The sequence below is a fragment of the Canis lupus genome, chromosome 38 (genome assembly GCF_011100685.1).
Source record: "Canis lupus familiaris isolate Mischka breed German Shepherd chromosome 38, alternate assembly UU_Cfam_GSD_1.0, whole genome shotgun sequence".
NCBI lineage: Eukaryota > Metazoa > Chordata > Mammalia > Carnivora > Canidae > Canis > Canis lupus.
In genome coordinates, this window is record NC_049259.1 from 14,984,678 (window position 1) to 14,996,898 (window position 12,221).

The 12,221-nt window shown below is 36.6% G+C and overlaps 1 pseudogene; it reads right to left on the reverse strand.

The window, feature by feature from the left end:
* Nucleotides 1-9,123: 9,123 nt before the first annotated feature.
* On the reverse strand, nt 9,124-9,472 carry LOC100688880 (annotated as a pseudogene).
* Nucleotides 9,473-12,221: the final 2,749 nt, after the last annotated feature.

Consider the following 12,221-nt stretch of genomic DNA (forward strand, 5'->3'; position numbering starts at 1 on the left):
TTTTTGCTTAGAGGCCAGCTAGCAACATAGAATGCATTTTATTTTAATATCCCAGTTTATATAGTATGTATTATATAGTTTGTATGTCTGTTCTATACTTTAAGCCTGGCTATAACATAAGTTCTTCTGCAAAAAAAAAAAAAAAAAAAAAAAGTCATGAGGGACATTTTGATGACTTCCTTTAACTTCTAAGTCTCTATTCTTCAGATTTTTAAATAATTCTCAACAATGTTACTGCCCCAACTTGATTGTTGAGTTGCCTTAGGCAAAGGGTAGGGTAACAAGGCATAACCCTTGGGTTATATTCCAACCTGGGTATGAGGGAGGGAATATGGGGGAGGGCAGAGACTCCTGGGGCTGGCTGCTTCCCCACCTCACACCAGATGATCACTGTCCCAGCGTAGAGAAAAGCAAACTGTGTGTTCACTTGCCTGGGATATTCGAACACCCTTTGGCAAGGCTTCAAGCATTTTTTGCTGTGATTAACTATAAAGGGGGCATGTGATTTCACGGTTTGAAACTATAAGCTTAAGGTTGTCCTTGGTAGGCTTGGGAGTGCCTCTGATGGGTCTCAGGAAATGTGTCATCAAAGTTTACTGTCAGGAGTTCTGGGACAGGACTGCATTTTTGTTCCTAAATTACTCCACCCTCTGTGTTGTTAATTTTACTGCTTCTCACCTCAGCCGCCACATACATATACATGGTGGGTGGGATGAGAAACCTCTTTGAATTCCATTCCTATTTATTGTTTGTTTAGACACATAAGCATCTGAGACTAGATTAATGGACATGTGTACCATATAAGCCAGAAAACGTTTCATGCACGTCAGTTGTGTTGAAGTGCTATGCTCACTGAAAAGACTCATTGTTAATTTTGAAAGGAGTTTGGAAGAGTAGAAAGAATGTCCATGTCCACAAGATTCAGAGATCAGTCACTGCATGATGAAAAAGAGGGAAGGAGGGGCTGGACAGGCAGTAATTGGCTGGTGGCCCTCCCAAAGCCCATGGCAGTAGGTGTTGGGGGGGGAGGTGCCAAGAACTGCACCAAAATTGTGCCAAAAATGTTGTCTGCATTATTTACTTAATCTTTATAAAAATTCTGTCATATAGTTATCATTTTTAGCTTTCTTTTTTTTTTTTTTTTTTGAGAGAGAGAGAGAGCAGGGGGAGGGGCATAGGAAAAGAGAAAGAGAATCTCAAGCAGGCTCCATGCCCAGGGCGGAGCCCAACATGAGGCTTGACCCCATGACCCTGGCATCATGACCTGAGCCAAAATCAAGAATCAAATGCTTAATCACCTGAGTTCTCCAGGTACTCCTGGCCTTCCTTTATCAATGAGGAAGTCAAAGCCCAGAGGAGTCATGTTTCAGGTTGAGTTCTCCAAGAAGCAGAAACTGAGATAAGTTTAGATGTGCAAGAAATTTACTGTGGAAATGCTTGAAAAATAACAAGAAAAGAGAAGAAGCAGGCATGGAGAATCTTCAGCTCATGAGGTGGGCTAGACAGGACCAAGTAGGAAGACTTGGCAGGACCAAGTAGGAAGAACTCAAACTACAGCATAGATCTGAAAATTTCTGCCAGGCCAATGGGGTGGGGTGCCCCAAGTAAACATGCTCCCTGGAAAATTCCTGGGTCAGGCACCATTAACCTTGTCATGTACAGTTATTGTCTGGGAGCAACATGAGGGAAGTGTGCCCTCGGCACCAGCTTCATGCTGGATACAAAGATGCAGTATCCTGGAGGCTACCAGCCAACTATGCCCCCTGTAGCAGGTTCTCTTGGAAGAGGTCTGAGCAGACATCCTCATGATGTCTGTGTGAGGTCAAAAAGATTACAAGAAATGGAACTAGGACTTGATCATAGGCTGCCTGGGCCTTCACTCAACAAGCATTACACTTCAGTGTGAAATCTTCCTTGAAAAGGTCAAAGAAATAAAAAATCAATATTCTTATATTTTATGTGGCATTTGACACTGTGTTTACTATACATTGAGTTTGGCAAACATTTCTTTTAAAGGGCCAAATAGTAAATATTTTGGGCTTCAAAAGCATATAGATAGGGTCTCCATCAAAACTACCCAGCTTTGCTACTATGGGGAGAAAACAAATGGGAGTGGCCGTGTTCCAATAAAACTTTATTGGCAGAACAGACCAGGTCGTATTTGGCTCAATGACCATAATTTGCCAACCTTTGCTCTATGTGGCAAAAAACAGAAGTCAAATTAAAAAAAATGAGTAGTAAGCTGAAAAAAGATTAAGACATGAGGCTCACAAATATATCAGCTTGTTTCCTTCACAGCATTTTTTTGGCTATTATGTACACTCGTGTACAGTCTCTATTTCCTATCCAAAAGGAAACTAAGATAAAAACTCCGAATGAAGACAAAATAGAAAACATCCTTTTCACATTCCTGACATATTCTTTCCCTGGCCAGGAAAATAGCCAAAATGGGTTTTGGGTAACTTAGTGATATGGATTGTGTAGAGCACTCACGCTGCGGTGACGGTAAGGAGTGGATACAAAACATGAAGTAAGAGGATACCTTTATGAAGGTATTTGAGGAGGACTAAGAATAATTCTGTCTGGAATTGGTGTAGAGAACATTCATTCATTCATTCATTCATCAATTTAAATATTAATGAAGCCCCACTTTTCATCTTGTGGATACTAGAAATGACAAAAAGACTAAACATGGGCCCTGCCAGTGGTGAGCTCATAACCCACTGGGAGAGAAGACAATATAATACATTAGGAGTTTAGTATAAGAAGCCACATGGTCTTTATGAATCCATTTCTTGGACGGCTCTCTTCCAGATGCTCTTCTTCCCCCTGGGTCATGGTAAACAGATGTAGCTTCCACCATCTTGGCTAGGAATGGATTTTTGAATCTCCTTTCCTAACTATGCTATAGTGGCACACGAGAGAGGAGCGTGTTGCTGAGTTGGTATTGATGAATAGAAGAGGCAGGCACTGGAAAGTAGGTGGGTAATCTCAAGGCAGATGACCTGCTTCACAATTTTGCAGAAGGTTGTCTTAGCTGGATAGGAGAATCTAACTTTACTTGACATGTATTCCCTTCAAAGGGAAGGCAAGATTCAGGAAAGGAGCTGGAGAGCCAAAGCTTGCTGCAAGACCCCTCAGGGTGGATGGCCACTCCTCATGATGGGGGCTAAGGCTTGTGGTGAGAGAAAGCTCTCCCTCATTTCAGACTGTATCAAGTTGCCTTCTGTAAAAACAAGAAAATATGTACTTAAAACTACTAACCACTTCACTCCGCATAATGCTTAAATAACCAGTCATACATAAAACTGTATATGCAACTAAATTCCATTTTTAAAACATGATTATGTAACTAGATGTTTACACCCAGCTGCACATCAGAGAAATAGAAGACATGTACCCCCAAGAAATAGATTTTTTTATAATGTAGCCAACTCTAAACATTATACAAAAATGCTTAATTCTGTGCAATATTTTTGCTGTCCAGATCACATGCTGCATCTAGATGATAGTATTGTGAAAACATTGGTAAAAAAACAAAAATAGTAAATCACATATGTTTCTTAAACTTTGTATCTCAAAAGACCATCTGTACTGTTGACTAAATTAAACAGCCACACAATAATCCTTGGTCCCTATAAACGGAGTCTCAATCTCGACTGTCATACTATTGCTTTCTAATCTAGGAAAATTTTGAATTACAAATTATTCCCACTAAGGTGTATTCACCTGTCTTTAAAGGATATATGCTTTTCACTTTATACTCTACCCAAAACTCAGGTCAGCCCTTTGAGTTCTGAAATATGACAAGAATCAAATCCATGGGTAGTTTGAGCTGCGGTTTCAAAGTCCTGAAAGTAGAATGTAAGAAAATGAATTTGGAATTATGATAAATGAGAAATGCAACTGACACTTTAATATTGGGGACTGGTCATTGTGTTCCCCAGGTCAGGTGCATTACTGTACATACTACTATAGGTCGATCAGCTTTATTTAGGTGATGTTCTCAACTCAGAAAAATGCGCAGGACACATCTCTGATGGAGTTCTTGGCAAATCACTTGATTACATTCCCTGATACTCAACAGGTGGCTTTAACCCACATGGCAAACAGATCTATGCAGTCAGTAGTTCACCGTAACATTGAATGGAATCTAACTTAAGGACCCATGCATAATATTTAATAGAAACACAAAGAATTATAAATGGTACAACTCCAGAGTTGATTACTGCCCAACCAATTTTTGTGGTAGCTTATATTCTGCTGACCAAATCAATGTGTATTTATTGTCAGATTCTCTCTGACTCTTTGGCACAGTAAGCCAGTGGAATGTTCCACATGAGCTTGATTTAGAAGAGATACAGCAGCAGACAGACCCTGTGGCTTTGGATATTAGTAAGAAGAGAAGAGAAATGATTTATGATGTCATTCCTGTTTACATGTGATGCGTTTTCTGCTAGAACTATAGCATTTTCTTCAAGTAGAAAGGCTACTTGGGTTGGTATTTTACCACAATCTCCTCTTCCCTGACAACTTTCCTTTCTTCTTCTGTACGGTTTCCCTCTCCTTCACAGCCTATGCATCTTACACAAACAAATTTCACTTGAAAACTAACAAAAGCTCTATGAAGAAATGAGACCAGAGTTATAAATGGAAACATCTACCTTTGTCCTCCCCATTGACTCCAGAACTTGTTTGTGATTAATTTATGGAAAAGGTAGAAGAAAGTAAAACAGATGGGAAAGCACAGACAAATCTTCCTTAGAGTGCCATTATTCTAATGGCAAAATTTTTAAGAGATAAAAAAAATTAAGACATGATGCTCTTGACAATTTAAAAACTTCTGTGCTCTGTAATTAGTAAAGGATATCCACCTGCAATTTCGATTACCCAAAATATTCTTCTCCTTGGGGCCCCTCAGACTGTGTGAATAATGCTTCTATTGACAATCAAGAAGCATTTGGGAGGCATCTCAGCAAGGGCTTTTAAGGGAAGATATTTGATTCCTCTGATTATAGATTCTAGTTTATTTCAAAACTTCTCAGATCAAAAGTGATGTCAATTGATAAAGGCAAAATGTACAAAGTTAAATCCACAAATCAAGTTAGCTGCCTGGTATGATCTTTGGTCAAAAAATTATTTGAAATTCATTTTGTAAATGTTTTAAATGGCTTCAAATATAGGCTAATACCACATTTAGTTAGGAGCTTAATAAAATGAATCAGTTCACACCCTACAATATATTCATTTGTATTTTTCGTTTAATTTTTGTACCATAAAATATATACAAAAATGACATATATGGAAGTTTTAAATTATACTTCTAAGTGACCTGGCATTGATAAAATAAGGAGAAATCCATCAGAAAGGAATATGTATAGCTATCCAGAGACTAGATCACATTCTGATTTAACTATCATGATTCTGTTTCATCCCTAGGAGATGAAGAAAGAGACTACACCCACATACTGCTGGTGATACAACAAGTGCAATGAGATCCCACTTATCCTGCATTGTCCAGTCCATATTCCTGGCTGTCACCTTGAATGCTCTAATTGCTTTTCTCTGCAATTCCCTGAACATAAAAGGGTCAACAAAGCTGTGAGCTGATACTGAATACACCCTCTAGAGGTCTGCTGGGGACTTTCTCCAAAGTAGAACCAATTCATTTTGAAAAGAAAGCAGAAAAAATTCTTATTTCTATGCCTAGAGAACCCACCTTTCTCAGAGCAAAGAATAATACACAGCCAGAATCAGACTTCTATGCTTAGGAATCCCAGGATGACAGGCTAGTAGGTCCAGCCAAGAGATGGAATGGAAAGGGCTGCTTCTTGCAATTCCTCCAGCCCCACACCCAAGTTTGCCCCAAGGACATTCAAAAAACTATTGAAAAGCCTACGATAGACGAGTTCCAAATCTAGTATAGTCTGACGTGGTTGGCTTATCTTTGAGGAATTTGGGGACAATGCATGATGACAACATATCTCGCTTTGGGGACTCTGAAAATAACTTTACATAATGGTTATATTTATTAAGAGGCATTTGGGAAAGTGTTCATGGTAGACCAGTAGGACAGGGTCAGAAAAGAGTAGAATTTCCCATACTCTGTGTCAGTTTCATTTCTTTTCTCTCTTTGCAGACTTCATGAAGAAGGAAAGATGAAATTGTTCACAGGAACAAGAGAGTAAAGAAACAAAGACAAACAGAGCTAAGAAGTAATTGTACACTATAATTTGCTAACAAAGAATTTTGTAGGTTGCCAACCTGTGTAAATTATATGCAGTTGGGAAAAGACCTCCAAGCAGAGGGAAATATAATCACTTCATCTATTTTTTTCTCGGTCAGTGTTTCTAACACTAACTCTATTGTATGACTGAAATGTACAAAAATACATTAGTTTCACAGATAGCCTTTGAACACACTGTTCTAAGCCCTGGGCATTCTACAACAATCACCTGTGTGGTTGGAGCCCTCTAGTGGCCAGGTGGACTCCAGGCATAGGGTTTCCTGAACTCTGTTCCTGAAATAATCTTCCATTTCTGTTGGACAACAATAGGAAGATTGCAGTGCCTTTTGGATACACTTTCACAGCTAAAACATAAGTTGGGAATTCTGAACCCTACCTTCTCTGCCTATTGGCATTTGGCATTTCCATCCTTCCAAAGTGTTACCCCTTGCACTGACTCTGACAGAATTTTGAGTAGAACCACTAAAGAGGGGCTCTCACATTATTGTAGAGAAGAAAGAGCTCTCCGCTGAGAGAAAGCAGGGCTGTGTTCTAGCACAAATCTTCCCCAAAGTTAGCTGTGTGGATGACTGGTGGCTGATTTGTCACAATCAATGTATTTCCCTGTAGTTGAAAGAGAAATTTGAGATTCCTCAGAAGTTCTCAGGGATTATTTGAAAATTTGTTTCCCGAAGTATTTTTGGACATACAATCAGGACTCTCCTACTGGATCCTTTCCCATTCTTTGGTTATTTCTTTTGGGGATCCTTTATTAGATTCCTTCTAAACTGGACTCTTAAAACTTGGAACTCTATTTAACATTGAGACTCAATTTCAGGCCTCCTCTCCTCTGATTTTGTGTAATCATAAGAACCTCTACTCTATCCGTTCCTTCAAGTATCACCTATGTATCAATAAGCATTACATTTAAAGATTGTACACAGATATCTTTTTTTGATTTCCAGACCTGCTTACTTGACCTCTCCTTTTAAATGTCTCACAAGAGCTTCAGGCTCAATATGAACAAAAGTGAATTTGACCTAAACCTGCTCCCTCTCCAGTGTTTCCAATCAAAGCAAATGGTAGAACCTACAAATATTACCATCCTTTATGAATTTTCGTGGGACACATTAACCACCAAACCAATAAATTCTACCTCTTAAATCTCTTTCAAATCCATTCCCCCTTTGTCTGTTTTAACCATCGCGACTAGCTGAGTCCAAGCCATACACACTAATGCAAGCACTTTCTAACAAAAACTTTTATATCTCCTCCATCTAATCTGTTGTCTTAAAATGCATATCTGATTGTATCATTTCTCTGCCTTAAACCTTTTGATGGCTTTTATGATAAATTTTCCAAAGTCTTATTATGGCCTCAAAACCCTGCATAATCTGGCCTCTGCTTATCTCTCCAACTTCTTTTCTCACCCTCCCCCTCATGTTCCTCTGTCCAAATATAACAACCTTTCACATTCCTCCCTGCCTTGGGACCTTCACTCAGCTATTCCTGCCTGACATGCTCTCTGTCTGCACTTACCTAACTAATTATAATACTTATCTAGCATTTAAAAATATGTCTTTTGTGTTAAAATATTATGTGTTTATGTCCTTTAGCTGAGCCATAATTAAAAGGAAAAAATTTAAGCAAAGACTCCTGAACAAAGAGGAAGCTGTCTCCTCTTACCTGTAACTGCTGTGTTTACACAGATGGTGTCCTCTGAAAAGTTTTTTTTTTTAAGTTGATAAGGAAACTAAAATTAAACAAAGACGTTTGATTAGCTGATTAATCAGGTTGAAGCCAGTTCCCCTAAAGACAAAATCTACTTAATTCTTACTCTATATCTCATGAGGCAAGCTTCAGGTTTCTCTAATTTCCTTTTATCCAACATAGGGAGATAATAACTGCGCTGAGGTCAATTTGTTTTTACTAACTAAGTTGTCTTAAACACCTTACATGTTACTTTAACCTCTGGGTTTGGAAGAAATTTTTGGATGCTTAGAATCATGAATCACTGGGTGAGAAGGTGGGAGATATGTCAAATGCTCTTCACTTTCGTTTTAAATGATATTTCCATATTTGGTTTTCTTTCTTTGTTCTTCAAATTGTACAAATTACCTGTGAAAATTTAAACAGCTTAATAGGCCTTAAAATATTAAACAGTGTAATAATAGGCTTTCTTTCCGGCAGTATTTGGTATTTACTCTTGGGAAGCAAGGTTGATTGGCTTCTCATTTATACACAGGTGAAGCCTGTTAGTTCCATACTTTTCACTCATCGGCTTCAGCCTAAACGTCACTTTCTCATGGAATGCTTCCCCAATATCTTCAGACCAGGTCAGGTGTTTCATTATGTCCGCAGCGAGTGTTATACATCTTCTACTAATCATCATCATTAATTTCTGTCAGATGATTAGTTCTACATCATGTTTATCTTGTTCTTTTGTTCACACTCTGTACAAAACACAGTCCTCTGGACATAGTAAGCATTCAGGAAATATTTGCTGAGTGAAAAAAAGTGCAGTGTTTCCTCATATGGACAGTAGTCTCCTGACAAGACCATGCAATAAGAGAAGAAAATATTGTAAGAATTCAGTGTTTCTCACAGATTCCAAATACAGGGAGTTGAGCCTGAGAAAGGGCAGGAAAAGTAATAAATACCAGGAATCACAGCAAGCCCTGTCTTAGACTCTTTCTCTCCCAGTATCTGGTTTTGCTTCTCTTCATACTTGTGCTTCAACCATATTTCTCTATAGACTTATTACTCTGCCTCTCCAAAGTGTAAGGTAGAGTATGTTACCTCACAGCTCTAGGGTTTATGTGCTCTCAAAGAGCTGGCAGAGTCTAGTACTCTTTATCCCAGATTCAAAATCTTTTGTGTGTGTGTGTGTAAAACATTCAATTTATTGGTCTTTTGGGGGATATTTGATGTATCTCCAGTGTATTACAACTAGCCATTAATCTTGTTGCTTCATCAACATCAATTGGTTCATTTTCATGACACTGCTGAGGAATCAGCTGTTTCTGCGGAGGTTCAAGGGAAAGGCCTTTTGAGAAATTTGCAAGTTCCTTTTGTATATCTACAAAAGCTTTATTCACTCTGTTAACTTTTTCATCATTCACAATGTTTATCTTCTTAAGATTAGTGGTACTCGTTTTGCTTTGTTTTTAGACTTAAAATTTTTTTGGCTGGCTCTATGAAATACACTGTTGGGGACTTCTGTCCTCTTAGTTTGTTGTTGGCCATTGTCTTCAATACCCTCGTGCAGCAGCTCACAATCCAAGTCCCAGATTCAAAATTTAAGGAGAGAGTGTGTCTAGAATGGCTCAGAACCAACAGGATTCCTATTCTAAACAGCTATGGCTGGAAATGTAGTCTTATGGAATAAAAATTATTTTAGGAGTCCATGTATGTATGTGTGGGTTGTGGAAGAAGAATTGAACATGGTAAATAGCTCCAAAGTTGTCTTTACTATATCATTTGTATGAATGTTTGAATGCTTCTGGAACATGAGATTATAAATGATAATATCAATGAAAATAAAAATGTGTGAAATGTCATTGGCTTCTCTGTAGATGTTAATGAAACTTAGAAGAAAATGTACATTTTACAGAGACATATTGACATATGTTTCCTTTCTGTCGTATAAAGAATATGTTCATTATTACTTGCCATTATTCTTTTATTCAAAAAATCTCAAATGTTTATAGTTTTCTCTCAACTTGTTTGGTGGCTTGTAATGTTTTAATGGTATTATGCAATAGTATATCTAGCTACACAATACTTGCAAAATATTACTAACCCTTTCAAGCTATGTAAAAATTAATTTATATTTATCAATCTAATTTCTCAATGTGCCTTCTAGTGGACAGATGGTAAGCAATTTATGAAGGAACGCTCTCTAAGAGTTTATGTAAGATTCTGGTTCCAATTCTCTTCCTCATGAATTGGGAGATGATTTTTCCCCTTCTTGTCTAACTTTACTTAAGTATATGATTTGTACATCCTCTTCTCTTCACTACTTCTTTTGAAATTATCCAGGAGAATTTCTTTATAATTCTCAAATAATATAATTAAAAATATTGAATTCTCCTCATTTCATTTTCATTCAGATGTGTAGGAGGTATATGAAGGTGGGTTTTCAAGTCACTATTAATATGCATTTATCAGACTTCGCTTGAAAAAATATGAAGTTCCTCATTTGATGCATTTTTTTCTAGTTTCAAAGACCCAGTTGTACTTGTTAATCATGTAAAATGAAACCATTTTGGCACAAATTTTCCAAGAACTTGTTTATTTTCAACCCATAAAAAATTTTAGAATAAACAACCTAAATAAATTTGGCACCAGAATTGATTGACATCTTTGGAAAGTGACTAAGACATAATGTTTATAATTGCCATGTCAATATCTCAATAATGCATACTAATAGAACAGAAAAATAGAGTATATTTACTTATAAGAAAGTCTAAGATTTCAAAAAAGCCTTCAAAATAAAAATTTAGAATTTTTAAATTTTGAAAATGTAATTTAAATTTAAAAATTTTAATTTTTAAAATTATAGTAATTCTTAAATAAGTATGGAATTTGTTCACAATGTACTTTAGGAGAGTTTATCTCAAGTGCTGAAGATATTTTCAAATTTAAAGCTTGGCTCTCTATCATAGGAAAAGCATATTAGAAAATAGGACATAATTTTTATTATGGTCATTTTTAATGTAATTCTCTAAATTCTAAGCTGAAATATATTTTTAGTAGTCTAGGTCTTTCAAATTATATGATGTGCCTTAATCATAATGTCCATATAATTTGTTTATAGTTGCTAACCCAAGAGCCACACTCAAAACTGAAGAGCCAGCCACAGTCAGGGAACTTCAGTTTAATCAGTATTGAACTGGAACATCTACAGAATTACTTTATATCTTAATATTGTGAATCATGTTATATGAAAGTGTCAAGTTCTGGGCCACCTATGATCTCTAAACAAAACCAAATTTCAGTGAAAACAATTTTTAAAATCCAACACAAAAATATGGAATGCAAAGCATTTTGGTAAATGAATGAAAATGAAATAGGTCAAATCAACTACTACCACCACTAATTCCAGACACTTGTATTTCTATTATTTATTACATAAATGTAAATAATATATGTATATATCATTTAATTATTTAAGGTATTATTTAATCCTTACAACAGCCCTATAAAGGACATACTGTTACCATCATCTCTGTTTACCTACACACAAACTGTGAGACAGCTAACAGCCTGTAATTACATAATTTGTCAGGGTCACACAGCTAATAGGAGCAGAACCAGAATTTGAACCATTTACCTTTCCTCCAGAAAGCAGGTGCTCTTAACCACTGTGCTATACTCCTTTTCCAAAAGTAATATGTAGAGTGTTTTCTATAGCAATTTCTAGCTTAGATTTTCCCAATCTAATTTTCTCATCTAAGTATTTCTAGCTACTTCATTGTTTTCTTTAAGCCTTGTGATTATGTCCAAGGACCTGAATAGCTAAGGACAAAGTGAAATATTTTTTTGACATCCTCAAATAAAATTTTAGTGCCAAAGCTTCTTTTGTCAAATGTCATTAACTCATTCTTAAAAATATCCAACAGGTTAATTTTTATTGAAATGTACTGCACTGAGGTCTTTCATAATAATTATTTTCATGAACTTCATGCTTTTTTTTCTGATTTTTTGAGGCTTACATATAGTCACAAAGAGAACAAACAAAACTATTTTTACCATTACAGAGGTGACATTTATTAATGAGAAAATCAGCAGCAAACAGGTGAAATATGTCAGCAGCATATTTTCTGACTTCTGAGGAATATTGACCTTAAAGAGGGGAAATTTTTGGTGGTCATTTCTCTAGTAGCTAATTAGAATCCCTCATCATTTTTAGACCACTTCACTGGCATGCGTAAGAGCTTATTATGCAAATAAGAAATGAACACCAAACTTTGCATCAGATATTAAAACAAGG